The sequence below is a fragment of the Monodelphis domestica genome, chromosome 3 (assembly GCF_027887165.1).
Source record: "Monodelphis domestica isolate mMonDom1 chromosome 3, mMonDom1.pri, whole genome shotgun sequence".
Taxonomy (NCBI): Eukaryota; Metazoa; Chordata; class Mammalia; order Didelphimorphia; family Didelphidae; genus Monodelphis; species Monodelphis domestica.
In genome coordinates, this window is record NC_077229.1 from 100,846,053 (window position 1) to 100,865,832 (window position 19,780).

The following is a 19,780-nucleotide window of genomic DNA, read 5'->3' on the forward strand; positions in this document are numbered from 1 at the left end:
GTGTCAATAGTTCTGGCCCTGATCCACAGCACTGAAGAAACCTTAGCCTTGGAAAAGTTTGGTTTTATATCAAGTTCTTTCTTACTTCTGAGCTCTGCATTAGATTCCCGCCTCCCTGAACTTGAATTTATCAGGACTCAGCCCTTGGGCAGAAAGATGTAAGAAGACAGATAGGCTATAACTGTGGCAGCAAGCTTATCTGCCAGACCAATGGCATTCCCAGATACACAATGAGCTGCCACCAAGCACCCACAGTGGCTATCTTGATAAAGCTTCCTCAGAGGGGAGAGAGAAACTTTAAGGTAGGAAGATAAAGAAAGGATAGAAGTTTTTGGTACCACGAGGGGGATGATGGAGTCGAAGTAGAGATATGAGGTGGCAGGAATGAGACTTTATTAAATACCAATAAGCCACAGCCAAGCTCTGATCAAAGGACCCGTCCGAAGGCTTTTACCAGTCCAGAGATCCAGATTCAATACCACACAGATCAGAGAGATGATAGAGAAAGATTAGGCCAGGCTCCAGCAAGGACAGCCATCAGCGTGAGCTGGAAGGGAGCAAGAGCAGAAGAGAGAGAGGCAGAGCTGGCTGGGCCCTATTTAATCTCTTTGATATGCAAATATACACAGTACATAGGGATGATGATCATTGGTTAATGACAAGGTATAGGTGTGGTTTCTCTTAACCAGGTGAGCACAAAGAAACCTGTGTTCCCACCTAACCTGGGGGAAGCTGGGGTCAAGGGTCAGAGGCTTTCCCAGCCATGTGCAATACTGAGCATGCTCAAGACTGAGCATGCTCTCTACTAAGACAACCTGTACATACCAACTGTTCCCCTTGCCCATAGCTAGGGGTGGACTGCCACATCTCCCCCTTTTTGTTTGACATAACAATAAATAGTGCAATATCAAAATGTAACAACATTACTGCATTAACAAATACAAACACTGGTGCATAATCCTATTCTGATACAGAGATGAAAAACCAAACCAGATTGTATAACTTAGATATAACAATCAAGAGTGAACATCAGCATAAACTGATTTAGTGATCAATCTTAAAAATCCCAAATTGATCTTTCTATCTGCCTGTCTGCATTTCAAGATCAATAAAACAGTCTTAGTAAATATAAAAATGTTAAGAAAATAATTTCCACGCTACTGATCCTGGTTTAATGAGGTAGAATTCTATGGCTCACATGACAGGTGCAATAATCAAACATGCCACCATTCACAGTCTGGACTATCAGAAGTTGTCAGCCTTTTCAACAGTTAGCAAAATACTATCTCTGGAGAGGAAGGATAAGTCCTTCCTTTCTCTTGTACTGATACTGCATCTTAGGGATCTATTCGTGCTCACTGCCAGATGCCTGCCACATAGGAAACTGGTTGGTAGCCCGATGCCAGAACATCCAGCGTCTGAGGGTGTCAGTGCGCCATGTCTCTGCATTTCCCAACCTCAAACATCCATTTCATATGGAAAATGTATAATCGTGGCTGAGGCTGTCTGGTCCATAATGAAAGATTCATTATGATTCCCCTTACATGCAATCAGACATCACTCTCCAGAATATTCATCTGAAAATTAACAAATGCTATCATAATTCTCGCAGTCTCAGACTTACCTGTGGCTGAAACAGTTACATACTTGCACCTCTGTAATTTTGGATCAGAGCATCAACAGTACTTTCCTTGTACTTAAAAATTCTGGCAATAATTGTGCAATAGAAAAATCAAAGTTGAATACTTGAAAATGAATCAAAAGTGTTCTCTCAAATGAACATACTGATATCTATAAGATTCCTCTCCCTTTTCTTTTTGTTTGTGTGTTGGGAGAGACCCCTTCAAAGAAAAACATCTTCTCTGAACAATTCTGGAGGACCATGTTATCACATGTCAAATGATCTTAGAAAAATGATCCTGGGAACCTGATCCCAAAATTAATACAAAATTCTAGACTCTTGGCTCACTGTCTATGTGGTATCTTTGAAACTGAGCCAATGTGTAATATCAGAACTTATATTCCAAAGGATTTCTAATTCCTGATCTAAATAGATCAAAATTCGCCTTGTATGTGAACATAATTTTGCACCATTACAGGCCTTGCAAAAACATCAATACATCACAGTGCAATTTTTAACAAATACCAATATTCCCATACACTTTACATTCTGATTTGTAGCTTAAATAACCATGATGGTGATAATGAAGTAATATTTCAAGTTCTGACTGCATATTCCTTATATCATCCTTATTTAAACCTCTGCTTATACAAATAAACCCATCAATATGATAACCAAGCATATAACATTACCAATATCTGCAAAATTCATTACACCAAACCAGTGTTTGGGTAAATAGAAGCTTAAGTTGTTTTTCATGTAGAAACAATTTCTACAGTTTCTTGTACCTATAGAATTTGACATAGCTTTTTCATTCCTAGTTGTCAGTGTAAAATATTCAATGTGCTTTTTCTACAAGCTTATCTGTGCCTATTGTGTCATGTTTTCAATCCATACTCCAAAAAATAAAACTTAGATTATACTTTGCCCTTGCTCCATGCATTTGTATAATATTTTTTTTCCACCTAGGAGAGACAATGACTGTGCGTCCACAGAAATTGTCAAACCTAGAATCTTCAATTTGCTCCTGAGGTCTTACTTCCATATACCAGAACGTCTTCCAGTATATGAAAGGGAAGCCAATAGACCCCGAATCCAGTGGCCGTCTGAATTCTGGGACTGTTGAGAGAGAGCAAGAAATTTTTCCTATTAAGATAGTACCCACAAAGGCAGGGTATCAGGAGTAATGGTTAACAATGGTATTAACACTTACCTACACCTATTGTAGTCAGTACGTAATGTCCGTCCTGGTATTGTCAGGAACATAATCTTTGCCTGGATGTCAATGATCTCTTACAATAACTCAGTTTCCTGATTACAGATTTCATAGTGTCTTTTCCCTGATCTCTCATCCTTTCTTGAGAGTAACATCAGTGTCATCTGTCCATTAACCATGGCTGTGCAGCATTTTCTGCTTAGCACCTCATTTTTGTTGTCAGAGGTATCAGATCTATGCTATGAATGAAAGTTTTCTATCTCCTACTCTTTGGAGAGTCATACCAAGGTCTATACCCTTGTTGATAGTAGCATTTCTTACAATACAAGTGGTAGATTCACAATGCATACAATATACATTCCTTTTGACAGTATCATATACAAAATACAAGGTATACATTAGTAGCTAAACAATTGTAGCTAATTCATCTCAATCCCATAGCAAAGTCTTTGGAGTGTGGGATATATCTGGTGTCTTGTACAGACACAAGTGTGATTTAGTCCTTCTGAGCAGTTAGCATACTTGATGTTGCTCTGGGTACCACATCTCAATGGATGTCAGCATGACAAGTGTCCATCAGTGGTCTAATAGCAAATGTCTCTAATAAGTGTAATGTCATTGTTCTAGAGTGATATTAGTCACCAAAAGAAGTGTCCTTCCAGCATGCCTGGATTGTGGCTGGCATGCAGATAGCTGATGACAACAGCATTTGTCTGCTTCTCTTCCTGGTCTGTGTCAGCTGGCATGAAGCATGACGTGGGTGACCAGATGTTTTCTTTATCTGTGAACATACAAACAAGACCTCGGCTCAACGTTATCATCCCCTTGGGTCCCTTACAGTCTTAATATCTTGATGATATTTAACCCAATTCAGGTATCTCACACAAGGTAATCTTTATCATTAAATTCAATACAGATTATTGCAAAGCTTTAACTTATATTCCTTTTGGGGTGTGGAAAAAATAGATGATTGGTGATACCATATCCACCCCTTTTTTCTTATGAAAGTGGAACTGTCACAGCTTAACAACATTGACTTCTAGATAAGTCTGATTCTAATAAAGACATGTTGTTTACAAATATAATGTACCCTTTAAGACAATGATCATAATTACATTTTGGATAGTAATACCCATTTGTGCTGCAAGTGGACGGCATTCATTATACTGTCATAACATTCCCAATTGTACCCTTTGGTATTTGATCAAATTTGGCTAACATGGAACAATTCCAATAAAATGATTGCAAGTTACATATTGTACCAATACCATTCAAAATTTTCAGTCATGTGATAAAGTTAGATCTTGTAACAAATACCCATATATTCATAGAACAGAATATCTGTCAGTGAATTAATGATATTCTTCTGCATGTAAATTGTTTTTCATATAAGTACATTTGTGTGGATAGTGTGTCAGACCTGCCTATAAGGCTATGTTATTGCCTTTAAAGTGCATGTGCTGCATTTCTGGTGTCCTGTGCCAGACACCTCTGCCATCTGTCCTTCTTTGGGGCAGATTTTCTTGCCATCAGATGCTCTTGGTCATCTTCCATGGACTTCATGTATCTGAGAAGATAAACAGAAAATCTCAACCCCAAGTGAAAGCCTCATTGGGTCTTAGAAAGTTAGAAAGTGACAGAACATATATACCTTCAGTTTTTCAACCTTGGGGCTCATGGATTCCTTAGAGCTCTATTTACCATAGCTTGCATGTAAGTCATGAGCTATGCAATTTAGCCCTTGCATTGCTGTTAAAAGCCCTGCTATTCCAAGCTGTTTGGAATAGACAATTGTGCACAATTTTTCACAAGATCTGTAACCACTTTGCTCACTTCTTCATTTGAGCTTGAACCCAGAAACCAGGAGAGTAAGTACCTCCCATCACTTTTCACAGTTCAACCTTTATGCCAGGAGCATGTTGAAATGCATCCTTTGCTCCAAAATATACAGTGGATATCTATCAGGGGTGAAATTAATCCACAACAGTTTGCATTAATAAGCAATATCACATGCTTGTACAGGATATAGATGTACAACAGATCTGGCCCTCTGCTAGAGCAGAGAATGCTAGCAGCTGTTTGTTCAAAACAGCAGTTTTTACCTTTGACTTTGCAAAACAGCATGTATAGATGCTTAAATATTTGCTTTTTCAAACCCATAATCATAAAAACATCATACCATAAATCACTTATGATTTGACCCACGTGTGCTGGGATCTTAAGCATTTGTCTGCACACAATTTTTGCTTTTTAAAAAAATTCACATTGTGCAGTTATTAAAATCATAGCATTGTCTTATGCTGTAAAAATATGCACAGAATTATCAGTTGCACAGAAGTTATTATTTCTGAACTACTGCAATTAACTTCATAACTGAAAAGATCTTGATACTGTGACTAAAATTATTACTTTCATCTGCTAATTCTGCAAATCTTCACTGAAGAAATAAATCAAATTGCGCCAGTAACCTTTGAATTTGCATTATTATCATAGGTCTCTTTTCAATATCATAATCAGCTTCAATATCTGTAATTTGAATAAATGATAGTATTGCCTCTTACAAATCATTAATAAATCACTGTACTGAGTAACAGATTTCTTGATAACTTTAATAATTAACTACTGGTAAACAGATTGAATCCTTCTAACCATGCTTTTACTCTGCTGAGCATGTGTCTTATTTTTCCATAGTAAAAGCTATTCTAGTTATAAATCATTTGCTTTCTGGATACATGTATATTAATATGCCTACTAAAAAGTTTCTGAACTGCATACAGGCTGTTTACATAATCTCTGCTCAATATTGTTGCTCTTATATCCTGCTTAGAAAAGTGTTAATAATTCCTCCATAGTTAAAATTAGAAAGCCTTAGAAATTCCTTTAAATCATATTCCAATTCATGTTTATTATATCTTAGTATTAAATTTTCCTTCTAGCCAATTACAGCATTAGTGATAAAAACTTGGAACCTCAGTTGCTATAATGCTATCTTCCACGTGGCTCAAGCCATGTGGCTGGGAGAGAGAAAAAATTCATGCAGCTTCAGATTTAAGTCCAAACCTTAAAATTTTCTGTTTGCACTTTAATTACCTCGTGATTTATACCAAAATTTCTCTACAGATAAAACATTTCTAGTCCTGATATTCTGTGGCATATAACAAATGTCAGAGAAAGATTTTTAATTCTCTTTTTTAACTTCCTCTATCAAGACATATAAGCAGACATTCCTTTATAATTTCGCCTATATCCAACCCAAATTAAAACGATTCAAATTCCCAGATCTCACCTCACTGTGCTTCTTATCATTTGCAATCACCCAGGTAAAGCCTGCATTTACCTGGCCTGACCTCAAACAACAGAGTTCCTAGGACCTTTTTCAAATGCTAAACGAGTGTAGAGGCTTGCTTTAAAAAAAAAAAATTTCTGCCTTTGGTTACAGAATGGCAATATATCTTTACAACCTAGGCTGTTCTGAATTTAACCTAATTCAGGATTATTACCTTGATTCATTAATTTTTCTGAGACCTGTGGTCTTATTAGAAAAAGTTTTTTTTATCCCTTTTGCCAAGTGATTCTGATCCTTTAAGTGCCCTGCTTTGAGTCAAAGCAACCACTTCCTGCTAAGCCTTTCAAATGCATCCGAGTCAGACCACTTTGTAAAAGGCACAGGGATTTTCTTGTGAAGATTAGCTTGCTCCATGCAGAACTTTTGAAATAAACAGTGTTTAAGAAAGAACTCCTTAGCATTCTGCAGCAGCTTCTACCTTGCTTCTTCGCTAGCCTTTAGCGCTTTTGCTAAACTGCCTGTTTTTGCCTATGAATAGAAGCTGGCTCTCCGAGCTTTTGTCTTAGGAGCCTGTAACTTTGACTTTGCACTTTCCTAATGAAATCTTAACTCCTGCTTTTTTCTTTTCCCAGTTGCTCCTTTCGAAATTCACTATGCTCTAGCAACTGTCTGTTTCAGACCAAGATTTCCCAAGTTATCAATCACCCCTGGTGAGGGTTTTGCTAGGTCAGATTTTTTATCTCCCCCTCCCCCTCAGACTGCTCCTCAGGTGTTTCTTAACCTCCGGAGATGGAGGTCGGGGAGAGGCGGCCACAGCATAGCATTGTACTAGAGGGCCCCGGTGGGGGAGGGGAACAGCACTCCCCCTCAGAGATAGTTTGAGAATCATGCTCTGACCGAACATGTGCTTTCCTCATCCTGATATTTTTTCAATCTTAGTCTCAGGCAAATAAGCTCTTGAGACTTCCCTTCCTCCCCCATCAAGCAATGACATTAAGAGTTGAGCAGGATTCAGAGGAATGACCCACCTCGAGCAGAGGAAAACTTACCCTTCTTGGCCAAGAGAACCGGAAAACTCCCTCAGACTCACGTCATGACCAAGCCTTCTCACCCTCGCGTCAAGGGACGCGTCCTCCCACCAGCTGTGCGAAATAAAGGTTGAATGCCACAAGTGCCAGGTGTGAGTCTTGGTCACATTTTTGGGCGCCAGATAAAGCTTCCTCAGAGGGGAGAGAGAAGCTTTAAGGTAGGAAGATAGAGAAAGGATAGAAGTTTTTGATACCATGAGGGGGATGATGGAGTCGAAGTAGAGATATGAGGTGGCAGGAATGAGACTTTATTAATTACCAATAAGCCACAGCCAAGCTCTGATCAAAGGACCCTTCCAAAGGCTTTTACCAGTCCAGAGATCCAGATTCAATACCACACAGATCAGAGAGATGATAGAGAAAGATTAGGCCAGGCTCCAGCAAGGACAGCCATCAGCGTGAGCTGGAAGGGAGCAAGAGCAGAAGAGAGAGAGGCGGAGCTGGCTGGGCCCTATTTAATCTCTTTGATATGCAAATATACACAGTACATAGGGATGATGATCATTGGTTAATGACAAGGTATAGGTGTGGTTTCTCTTAACCAGGTGAGCACAAAGAAACCTGTGTTCCCACCTAACCTGGGGGAAGCTGGGGTCAAGGGTCAGAGGCTTTCCCAGCCATGTGCAATACTGAGCATGCTCAAGACTGAGTATGCTCTCTTCTAAGACAATCTGTACATACCAACTGTTCCCCTTGCCCATAGCTAGAGGTGGCCTGCTACACTTGCATAGTGAGGAGTCAGCACAAACTGAAAGATCAGCAAATAAACCATAGTTACACAATGCTTAGGTTCGGTGAGGTCCACATAATTCAGCAAGGTTTAGAAGTGTCTGGTTTCCATTCTCAGTTGTCCCCTAGCTTCACACCCACTTCTATCTTTGCTTCTCAAAGTCTTTTATGACGAATCATCTCAACACAATTCTGAGCTACAGTCAGAAACCACTATTTGGTATATGCCAGTATAATAATTAAAATTTAGAATTCTGCTCCTTATTTTTCATGAATTTTATTAGAATTTACTTGGATAGGTAGAGGCAGAGAATTTTAGAGAAAAGCCTTTTAAACCTTGTGGGTGCTCCCAACATGGCTACCTCAGCCACCTTCCACTTGGACAGTTCCACCAGAAAGAGACCCTACTTCCTTGTCTTGAACCTTTTTTTTTCCTCCCTTTCCCTTTTGGGTCCACTTCAATCACTTCTGGTTCAGACTCATTCACATAACCTGCACTAGATGGCATAACTAGGATCATAGGGAAGCAGGTAAGACTCTAAGTATGATCCTGGGAAAGGGTTCCCTTCATACAAACCACCCTTTGATTCTTTGGGATACTAACCTGTCTGGCAGATTAACATGTCAGGTCTCCCACATGAATCATTCCACATATGTAGCTTATATATCTAAAAAACTCTTACTAGAGGTGTATAAAATATTGCACTTTACAAAGGGGGAATTACAATAATTTCAGGATAAGAGAGAAAGAAAAAAAGGAGAAAGAAAACAAAAAATGATTGATAGACACATTGACAAAAAGCTAATTGGGGGCACTCCCCTTTGCCATAAGAGTTTACATTCAGACTAAATGATAGTTTTAACTTCCTTCAGTTAAGTTCATTATAACCCAAAGTTCATTCTGGATCTCTTGATATGGTATGTGGTTTCTGTAAGCATCCTTATGGTGCCTTCTCTGAAAGATCCACTTTCCTGATTCAGGGTTTTGGCAATTTTCTTTTCCTAAAATTGCTTTAAAAGATCTTAAATCTTGTATTTTAGGATAATTATACAATCCCCCCTTAAGAGGGTGTTGACCAGCACTAGAATCATCCTGGGATACATGGCTGAGTTATGAAGTATATGAATAAATTACCAAAAGAAAACCAAAAATCCAAAATCAAATAGAAGAGAAAAAAATTAATCTGGATAAATAAATAAATATATATATATATATATATATATATATATATATATATATATATATCTCAAAATCCTATGTATGTAAAATTATAAGTAAACAAAGAAAACCATAACAGGTCCTTGAATCACCAGCAAGGACCAATTAAAGTGGCTTGTGTCCTACAAGAATCCAGGATAATTGAATCAATATTGCACTTATCCATTGGCAGTCAGGACTACAAAAAATCTACATACTATAAAAGAGAAGGAATTAGAGTCTGAGGTAAAGGGAGAGTATGATTCCCTGAACTAATTTTATCTTCAGTATCAGGAAATGGGGAGCTAAAATGAAAGCCAAATGGACATACTTGTAGGAACCTTGGGTTTTAGGATAATTCTCCTTTAGGAAGGTGAAGTCCGAAAACTGCATTTATCCAACAGCCACTTCCTCAAGGTGCAAAACAAGTCCTCTGTCTTGGCATAGCTCCTCATCACTCCCACAAGGATTGTTGGTCTTGACCTTGTGCTTCTTTGCTCTGTGCAGTAGCTCTTTTATGATCCCTTTTTCTCAAATCAGACACAATTATTAGTTAATGTCCCATAATACTTAACAATCAATGGTAGGTTTCCATAGCTTAAAGCTGTTGAGCATGCACTGGTATTAGGGCTAATAGATATTGTAAGCTTATTCTTCAAAATCAAAAACATTAATAATGAGGACATGTACTCAAGTACAAAAAAAAAATAAAATGTCCATCTGGCCCTTGCTTTGAATCTCTCTCTCTCTCTCTCTCTCTCTCTCTCTCTCTCTCTCTCTCTCTCTCTCTCTCTCTCTCTATCTATCTATCTTTATCTCTCTCTCTCTCTCTTTCTACCCCCCCTTTTTCTGTCTGTCTCTCTCTCTATCTCTCTATCTATCTATCTATCTATCTATCTCTATCTACTTACTCTCACAATTTCAGAACCCATCAGCACTCATCAGATGGACAAAAAAAAATTGGTCCATTAGCCATTAAAGTAGCTGAAGATGACTCTGTGGGGTATTTATGAGCATGGTCAGACACCAAAGATGTCAAAAATACATCTGGGGCCATAACCAGGTGTCCTGATTTTTAAAGTCTTGCTACTTAACTAGCCTCATTCTGGAAGAGAGAGTGAGGCTAATGACTTTAAACTACTCTGTCCCACTTAAATTCAATTCATGCATAAGTCAAAACATTACCTGTCATAGCACTGGTCTGTAGTGAACCTTCAATGACCTCATGGGAAAGAGTTCCTCTTCCCTGGTGTTTGTGATATACTATTCCTGCTGAGTACGCCAAAACATAGAAATCTCAGTTCAAGGCTGCATAAACAGTTACAAGAACTCTTGAGAACAGGTTAACTCCCCTGTTCACATTCTGGGGAGGATTGGGGAGGATAGGTTGTTTCTCTCAAGGAGAGCTATAAATCTTGTCTAGCTGTTTACAATAAAAGTTCATTATCCCTGCTGATAATGTTGCAGTCTGTCTTTCTTGCAACTCCGTAGATGTCCCCGGCGCCCAGAACAGGGACACCCTCCGGTTCTTTTATTGGAACCCGGTTCTTCCATGAACCCCCCTTGGTTCTTTTGGGAGAACCCCGACTTATCCAGTTCTTCAGAGAACCTCCAACACTGTGTGCTGTTCATGCAGAGTTCTGATGCTACGGAGATCCCCAGGGTGGTCAGTATATGATACTCTAAGGGTGATAGGGAAATTATATTTCAGTTCTTTTAATTTGGATTTTAGTTGGAGTAGGTCTTGGTCTTTTGCTAGTGCTATTTCTTTGTTGTTGGCTATTTCCCCCCTGATAATTGCATTTGTTTGGTAAAAATAAGATGGGTAATATCCCGGTATTCATCGCAGATGAAGATCACATTGCAGGAACACTACTCAGAACAGTCCTAGGGTTACATGGAGTTAAAGTAAAAAGGAGGCAGTTAAAAGATTTTATCCGATATGTCCGGAGATTAGCCCCATGGCTCCCGGACAAAAATAGAGTCACTATAGAGGATTGGGAATGGATTGGATCCAAATTTAAGGGCAATGAAGAACCACAGCCTTTATTTGCGCTAATTTACAATGTTGTTAAGTTATGTTTGGAGGATAAGGAGGCAGAAAAGAAAATTACATTATTACCTAGTGAGAAAGAGGATTCTGAGGAAGAAAAGGAAATTGAACATACTGAACCAAAAGTTAGATCCATCATTAACTAAGCCAATGGCACCTTCTAGTGGATTGGAGCAGGAAGGTCTTTCATATAATACTTTAAATTTCTCCATCAGCGCTGGCTCCTGTTTTTGCTCTGTATAATATGAATCAATTAAAGGTACAATTACAGCTATGTGAGTCTGGAACTGGGACCATAGGGATGTTTCCTGTTTTAGAAGATCCCCTTAGAGGGAACTGGCCCTTTGTTCCCTGGTAAAATTCCCTTAAAATTACTAAAAGACCTTAGGGAGGCTTGTGTTAAATACGGAATGCAGGTTCCATATACTATACTGTGTCTTTATTAGAAATGATAGCCACTGATAATCTGACCCTATATGATTGGAAACAGATTTCGAGTCTTACTTTAAGCCCTGGACAGGCAGTGCAATGGAGAGCTTTGTGGAAGGCTATGTTAGAACAAGAGCATCTTGTTAGAAATCACAGTCAAAAGAGAGTAAGTTTAGATAGTTCAGCATGTAGAGTTCAGGGAAAATTAGGGAACCACAAAGTCAGCTCAGCCACTCAGATGGCTAATCTCAGTAGTTTAGTTCAGCACAGCTTCCTCAGTTAAAGGCAGTACACTGAAACTGTTTTAATCATTTTTCTCCCTGCAAATATTTCTTCTTAAGAATGGATCCTAAAACACTGATTTTTTTTTCCTTTCAAAGCAGCTTGTCACAATGTTGTATGTTTCTGTTTGTCATTGACTTTGCCACAGTCTTGTCTCTATGGATTATTAAATTGGACACTTACAAATAGAGAGAGAAAATAGGATAGTTGCAAGATTGAACATCCCACTGTCAAAAATCCTCAGCAGAGAACAAAAGCAAATGCCTGTTCAATGATTTTTTTCCTCTTTCCTCCTTTCGATGGGCCCCCAGAGGAGCAAAAAGGAGAAACATTCAGAGCGGAAAAATGGAAATTTTTATTCCATAATTAGAGGTTACTTTTCACTTAAGATGAATAGTTTGATGTATTCAATTTGGGAGGATTGCTAATGATTTTGATATGGTACAAATATAATTTCATGTATTATGATAACTGTCAGTTAAATGTGAAATGTTAACCAGATTTTATTGAACACAACAAAACTCATGGTTAGAAGTTTGTTTTGTTAGATCTTGCTATACATAATGGTTTCAGTGAATTTGTGAGTTGTCTAAATGTGACGGATAGCCAGACTGACTCAGAGAGGGAATGTTTTATTCTATAAGGACAGAAATTGTACTGGCTACTTTATACATGTAAAAGTCATCCAGAAAAAGTTGTTATGTTGTTGAGAAGAACTTATTCTAGAATTTAAATTTGGGATTTTTTTCAAATCAGATTTATTTTAATGCATGTGCTGTCAGAACTAGTAACAAGAAATCGTACGACACACAAGAAGTTTTTAAAGTGGCTAATCTGTGCATGGGATATAAAAATACAAATATTAATATTTGGCATTTTGCAAATGATTGAATTTCTAAACGGTGTTGTCTTTGACTAAGATTATATGAATTGCTTTTAAAAAATGTGCACAATGTATAGGAAGGAATTTAAGGGTATATGATATGCAAACTGTATATCCTTAACAAGACAAATTTGACCAGCCCTGAAATCAAGAAAGGCTTGTCATTAAGATTAAATACACTTCAGGATAGTACCTTTCCTCTACTTACAATAATGGTAAAGAGAGCAAAGCCCATTACTTGGAAATCAGGCAAACCTATTTGGGTTGATCAGTGGCCCCTTAGTTTAGAAAAACTCTCTGCCTTGCAAGAAATCATTAAGGAACAATTACAAAAAGGGCATATACAACCTAGTAATAGTCCATGGAATTCTCTGGTGTTTCGTATTAAAAAGAAATCAGGAAAATGGAGAATGTTCATTGATTTGTGAAAAGTAAATGAAAATATGGAAGAAATGGGGGCTTACCACATTTACCCTGGATTCCTGAAAATTGGCCATTGTGGGCCATTGCTCTTAAAGACTTTTTATACTATCCCTTTACAAGAGCAAGACTATAAAAGATTTGCCTTTTCTATTCCCTCTGTTAATTTAACTGAACCACATAGTCATTATGAGTTAAAAGTACTCCCCCAGGGAAGAAGAAACAGCCTTACTGTGTGCCAACAATATGTAGCTTCAGCCCTTCATTCTGTAAGACTACATTTTCCTTCTCTGTACATCATCCATTATATGGATGATATTCTTATTGCGGCTGAAGATGAATCCCAAATAAGAAAGTGCTCTAGTAAATTGGAAATTACCTTGCAAAAATACCATTTAGTCATTGCTCAAGAAAAGATTCAAAAACAAGTCCTGTACTCTATCTAGGGGCTCAGTTATATGCAACATCTGATAATGCCTCAAAAATACAATTAAGAAAGGACTGCCTTAACACCTTAAATGATTATCAGAAATTGTTAGGTGACATCAATTGGGTTAGGCAATATTCATTTCTTACTACAATTGAATTACAAACATTATTCAAAATATTGGAAGGGAGTTCTGATTTGAGTTTGCCTAGAATACTTACACCTGAGGCCTCTCATGCTTTAGAGATAGTAGAAGAAAAATTGAATTAGGCACTACTTAACCTTTATCAGCCTCAACTAGCCTTGGAAGTGACTATTTTTGCAACTCCAATGTTCCCAACAGCTGCCATAACTCAGAAACAGAGTCACTGAATGGTTACATCTAAAAAGCCAATCAGGAAAGGTTTTACAAAGTTATAATTGTCTTAGAGACAATTATAGAGAAGAAGGTGTATTCCTTTTTATCCCTATTTATTTTTCTCCATATGTCTATTAATTCTAATTTTTCTAAGATTCCATTCACTTCTTTTACCTCTTTCTTATTTATTTTTTGATTTGATTTATCTAAATTTGATAATGGTTGGTTCAAGTCTCCCACTAATATGGTTTTACTGTCTATTTCTTCCTTCAATTCTCCTAGTTTCTCCATTAGAAATTTGGGTGCTATATTATTTGGTGCATACATGTTGATTAGTGATATTTCCTCATTATCTAAAGTCCCTTTTAACAAAATATAATTACCTTCCCTATCCCTTTTGATCAGGTCTATTTTTGCTTTGGCTTTATCAGATATCATGATTGCCACTCCTTCCTCCTTTCTGTCAGTTGAGGCCCAGAAGGTCTTACTCCATCCTTTAATTCTGACCTTGTGGGTGTCTACCCGCCTCACGTGTGTTTCTTGGAGACAATATATGGTAGGGTTTTGGATTCTAATCCATTCTTCTATTCGTCTACATTTTATGGGTGTGTTCATCCCATTCACGTTCAACGTTATGACTGTCACTTGTGGACTCCCTGGCATTTTGATATCCTTACCTAATTCTAACCTTTCTTCTTCAGCTCTATCTTTTAGTCCAGTGATTTACTTTAAATCAGTCCCCCTTGTATTTCCCTTTCTACCCCCCTCCCTTCTTATTCCCTCCCTTATTTTCCCCTGTAGTCTTTTTAAAATTCCTCCCCCCCCTCCCTCCCTTGTACTGCTTCCCTCCCCACCAGTCTGTTTTTTACCCTTCTACTCCCCTATAGGGCACAATTCTATTCTCTTCCCCAATTGATTGGATTGTTCTTCCCTCTTTGGGTCAGTTTCAAAGTACATAAGAGTTGAGTATTTCCTATCTCCAACCTCTTTACCCTTCCAGTGTATCAATGTTCTCTCCCCTCCCACCATGAGCTTCTTTGTGACATATAAATTTACCCCCATTTGTTTCTTTTCCCATTTCTTTTAGTCATAACCTCTTTTCTTTTTTAGCTTTAGTCATGTATATAAATATATATATACATACACATATATATGTATTTATGCATGCATATCTCTATATACCTATTTATGTCTTGTCCTTTCATCCTATACAGTTTGTCACTGTTCCCTCTGAGTGTAGTTCTTCTAGCTGCTTAGGTGATAGCAACAGTTTTTAAGAGTTGCCAATGACCTCTTTTCTTATAGGGATACATATCATTTTAACTTATTGAGTCTCTTAAAAAAATTTGTTGTTGTTGTTGTTGTTGTTTTTCCCCCTCTTTTTTATTTACCTTTTGATGATTCTCTTGAGTTCTGTGGTTGGACTTCAAATTTTCTGTTCAGGTCTGGTCTTTTATTTATGAATGCTTGGAACTCTTATGTTGTGTTAAATTACCATACTTTCCCATGTAAGAATATAGTCAGTTTTGATGGGTGTTTTATTCTTGGCTGTAGGCCTAGTTCCCTTGCTTTTCGGAATATCATATTCCATGTCTTTCAGTCCTTCAGTGTGGATGCAGACAGATCCTGTGTTATCCTCACCGTGTTTCCATGGTATCTGAATGGCTTCTTCTTGGCAGCTTGTAATACCTGTTCTTTCATCTGATTGTTTTTGAATTTGGCTATAACATTTCTTGGTGTTGTCAGTTGGGGATTAAATACAGGGGGTGATCTGTGGATTCTTTCAATCTCCACTTTCCCCTCTTGTTCTAGGATCTTGGGACAGTTTTTCTGGATAATTTCCTCTAGTATTATGTCCATGCTTTTTCTTTTGTCGTGGTCTTCTGGTAGTCCAATTATTCTTAAATTGTCTCTTCTTCAACGATTTTCTAAATTGTCTGTTTTGTGAATGAGATGCTTCACATTTTCCTCAATTTTTCCATTCTTTTTGTTTTGTTTTATAGTGTCCTGCTGCCTTGTGAGGTCACTTGATTCTAGTTGTTTTATTCTGGTTCTTAAAGATTGGATTTCATCTCTGGCTTTTTGGTCGTCTTTTTCCTTCTGGTCTGATTTCATCTTTCATTCTCTTTATCTTGTCTTTCATCTCCTTTGCCTCATCTTTCATCTCCTTTGCCTCATTTTCCACCTGGATGATTTTGGCTTTCAGGACACTATTTTCTTGTTTTAGTTCAAGTGCCTCTGTTTCCAGATGATTTATCTTAATTTTTAAGTTCTTTTCCCAATTGTCTTCAGCCTCTCTTAGTTGTGTCTTGAGTTCTTCCACAGCCTGTATCCAATTTGCTGGGATTTCTGGTTTATCGTTTGCTGATCTCTCCCCCTCTGTTCCATTTGGTGAGTAGTAGCTGTCTATTGTAGTTTCTTTCTTCTGTTTCTGTTGTTTGTTCAAATTCACCCCTTCTTTCCTCCCCATATTTGTCTGTGCTCTTGTTCCTCTCATTTTTTTGTTTTTTGGGGACTTCTATCAGTCTCCCCTCTTGGAGCTTTAACAGACGATCTCTTGGTGTAATCTCTTGGGGAGGGTTGTTGGGGGTTTGAGCTTTCCTGTCCTCTGGAGGCTTTTGATTGGCTTAAAGTCCAGCAGTCAATGAGGATGGATGGGGAGCCTAGGCTTCCCTTTGTTCTGGAGACTTTTGATGGGATTGAGTTCAGCTTGGTTGGGCTGGGTTTACTCTGAGTTTTAAACTTACTGGATGGCTGAAGCAGATATGGAGGATCTCCAAAGCTCTGGCCAGGCTGCCAGGTCTATGCTCCTTCTAGGCTGCCATCTTGACTTTGCCTCTAGGTTTCTGTTTTTTCAGAAGACCCTGCTCTCTAAGGGGGGAGATGCATGGCCTCTCTGGGCTCTGAGGGCTCCTGATGGGATTAGGTTCAGCTGGTTCTTTCAGAAGACCCTGCTCTCTAAGGGGGGAGGGTTCCTGGCTTGCCTAGGCTCTGAGGGCTCCTGATGGGATTAGGTTCACCTGGTTTGTGCTAAATGAGCCCTGATGCAAAAAGCCTCCTCCTCCACAATCTGTGTTGAATGCCTAGAGACTGGCCTGGGTTGTTTTCAAGGTAAGCCCTTCACTGGCCCTGAGATTTTTGTTCTTTCAGAAGCTCTGAGGGCTCCTGATGGGATTAGGTTCAGGTGGTATGGGCCAAATGATCCCCGAGCCAAAAAAATGAAGAAAAAAAAAGCAGCAACCTGCTCTTCCACAGTCTATGTTAAATGCCCGGAAACTGGCCTGGGTTACTTTCAAGGTAAGCTCTTCGGAGCAACCCCTTTGCCAGCCCTGAGTTTTCTGTCCTTTCAGTAGCTTTGAGGGCTCCTGATGGGATTGGGTTCAGCTGGTGCCCTAAAGCTGGGACCTCCCTTGAGACTCAGATGGAGGGACCTAGCCAGGGGGCTACAGGCTTCCCCCTTCTCTCTATGTTTCCCTGCCGTCTGTGTTGGGTACCCTGGAGACTGGCTCAGGTTACTTTCAAGGTGAGTCCTGAGAGCCATGAGGTTCCCGCTGCTGCCGTGGGCTCAGCACTCTGGGTTGGGAGGGGATGGGTCCTGGGACCTTCTTTCTGTCTACCCCTTAGATCCGAGTGATCTAGGGTTCTGGCTTTTGGGGTGTGGTACCTTTTGATCCAGGTCCAGGAGGAGGTTTCCCCAGGTCTATCCTGTTGTTCAGCTTGAATTTTGGTGGCCTAGGAGCACTCTGTTTGCGATCAGTAAGGTAGGGTTTCCGAGGTCTGAACTTTCGCTGCTTCTACGCCACCATCTTGACCAGAAGTCCTGGCATATTTTAATTCTAAGGTTAAGCACATAAGGTTTCCTTTTGCATTGGATCATATAGGGTAGAATAACAGTATTAGAGACTAGGCATGATTAAGGTTGTAACCAAATGAGATACTCATAGACCACCTAATCATTAATAAAAGGAAGTTTACACAGTCATGCTAAGGAAAAGGTATTCAATGAGGACAGAGCATTGATTGCATTGGGCATGGCCTCTTCTGCCTTGTGGCTGGCCATGCCGATATACTAGTGAAGTCTAGGGGAGGAGCTGCTGCCTCCTCTTGAGCTAACTTTTGTACTTGGGCCACCAAGAAGCTATATCAATGGTTTCATCATTGCATCAATTAAGTCTCAGGATTGTTTACTATCTTTTAAGGAAAAACTAACCTAACTGGCATAGGGTAGGACCTTAGGAGAGATTAGCCCAGCCTATGTAGCAGGGTTTTAAGGAAATATTGTTCCTACAACATTTCAACTCCAAGTAACCATTTCCCCAACCCAAATCTGGCCAGTTTTGATATGTCTCACTAGCCTAGCTATATCTCTCAGGATCTTCCTTCCTTCCCACCCAATTCTAGGTTCCTTGTTATAATGTTATATAAGCCATTTCTTTTTGGGCAATAGAGCCATCTTTGGACTCAAAAGACCTGGATTCTAATCCTTCTTTTGTGACTTCTTATCTCTGTGACCTAAATGAGTCACTGAATATTTCTAAACTTGTTTCCACATCTGTAAAGATTAAACTAGAATATTTCTAAGGTCCCTTCCATCTCTACATCTATGAGTTTATGAGTTTCATTGATTGCTAAACCACTGAAAGTGCATGTTGATGGGCTAGAAATCTGTGTTGAGCTGCCATATCCTGTAGGGCATCTTCCTCCCTGACTGACATTCATTCTCTCCAGAAATCTACAATGTATCTATGGAGAATTAGCCCTTTTCCCTTTAGAACCTGGGCATATAGACTTAATATGAAAAAAAATGTTGCCTAACTAATCCATTAAGTCATCTCAAAAGTATTTCAATTCCTTCTAAGTTACCACCTCACCTAATGCCCAATTATTAATAAAGATTACCCACCTCGTGGTCTGAACCAAAAGCAATGATCAGGATCCATTACTGGAAAACTTAAGACCTGTGCATTGATTCTGTTCTGCACTAGTCTATTCCTTGCTGTCTGTTCTAAAATGTTAATCCCAGAGCACAGGTTTCCTCTAGCATAGCCTCCCTCTATCACCTTCTAGGCAATATTAGAGAGTCACAGAATAAAACAAAAACAAGGACTTTTAATTGTGCTTTTCAAGAATCTTTCTGGACCCACGTCAGCTACAGGAAGGTGAACACACAGGTAGGCAATCTACCTCTCTAAAAAGAGGTCTGGCAGGATATCTTGTAATCCTTCTATTCTTCTCTTCATGACACAGTCTTTTCAAATCCTCTCCTTTAAACCCTTCACTTATTCTCTCATAAACTCACAAGCAGCACAAAAACTGCTCATAACTTTTGCTCCTTTTTCTATGCATGTGAACCATCTCATAATGTCTTCAAAGAAAGATCCTCTAGGAGATGGCTAGTATGTGTACATCACATTGGCCAATAAGATGCTGGTACACAATTCTATGATTTGATTAAAGCAGTCTATCTTGAATGACAATCTAGCTCCAACCCATCTTTCTAGGCTGAGTTAATCTTCTATTTCCCACACATTGTTTTCCAATCAAAGTGTCCTACTTGATATTCCCTTGAATACAATATTCCATGTTCTACCTCCATATCTTTGCACGGGCAAAGAGGCCTTTTTGATGCTCCTCCATTTCCAATTAGTAACATTCTCTTCTCTACAACCTGGAAGATGAAACATCTTGTAAATGTTTGTAAAGTCCTGCACTTAGGATCAAAAAATCAACCATATTTTTTATTTTATTTATTTTTATTTCATTTTGAGTTCCAAATTGTCTTCCTCTCTC

The 19,780-nt window shown here is 38.8% G+C and overlaps 1 long non-coding RNA gene across 1 annotated transcript in view; it reads right to left on the reverse strand.

The window, feature by feature from the left end:
- LOC130458305 (uncharacterized) overlaps nt 1–7,846 on the reverse strand; it is a 75,155-nt gene extending 67,309 nt beyond the window's left edge. Inside the window, exons 1-2 of the long non-coding RNA XR_008917447.1 lie at nt 7,173–7,846; nt 3,480–3,618 (exon numbers count right to left, since the gene is read on the reverse strand). This is a non-coding gene — a long non-coding RNA (uncharacterized LOC130458305). The remainder of the gene's footprint in view (nt 1–3,479; nt 3,619–7,172) is intronic.
- Between the last annotated feature and the right edge of the window lie 11,934 nt (nt 7,847–19,780).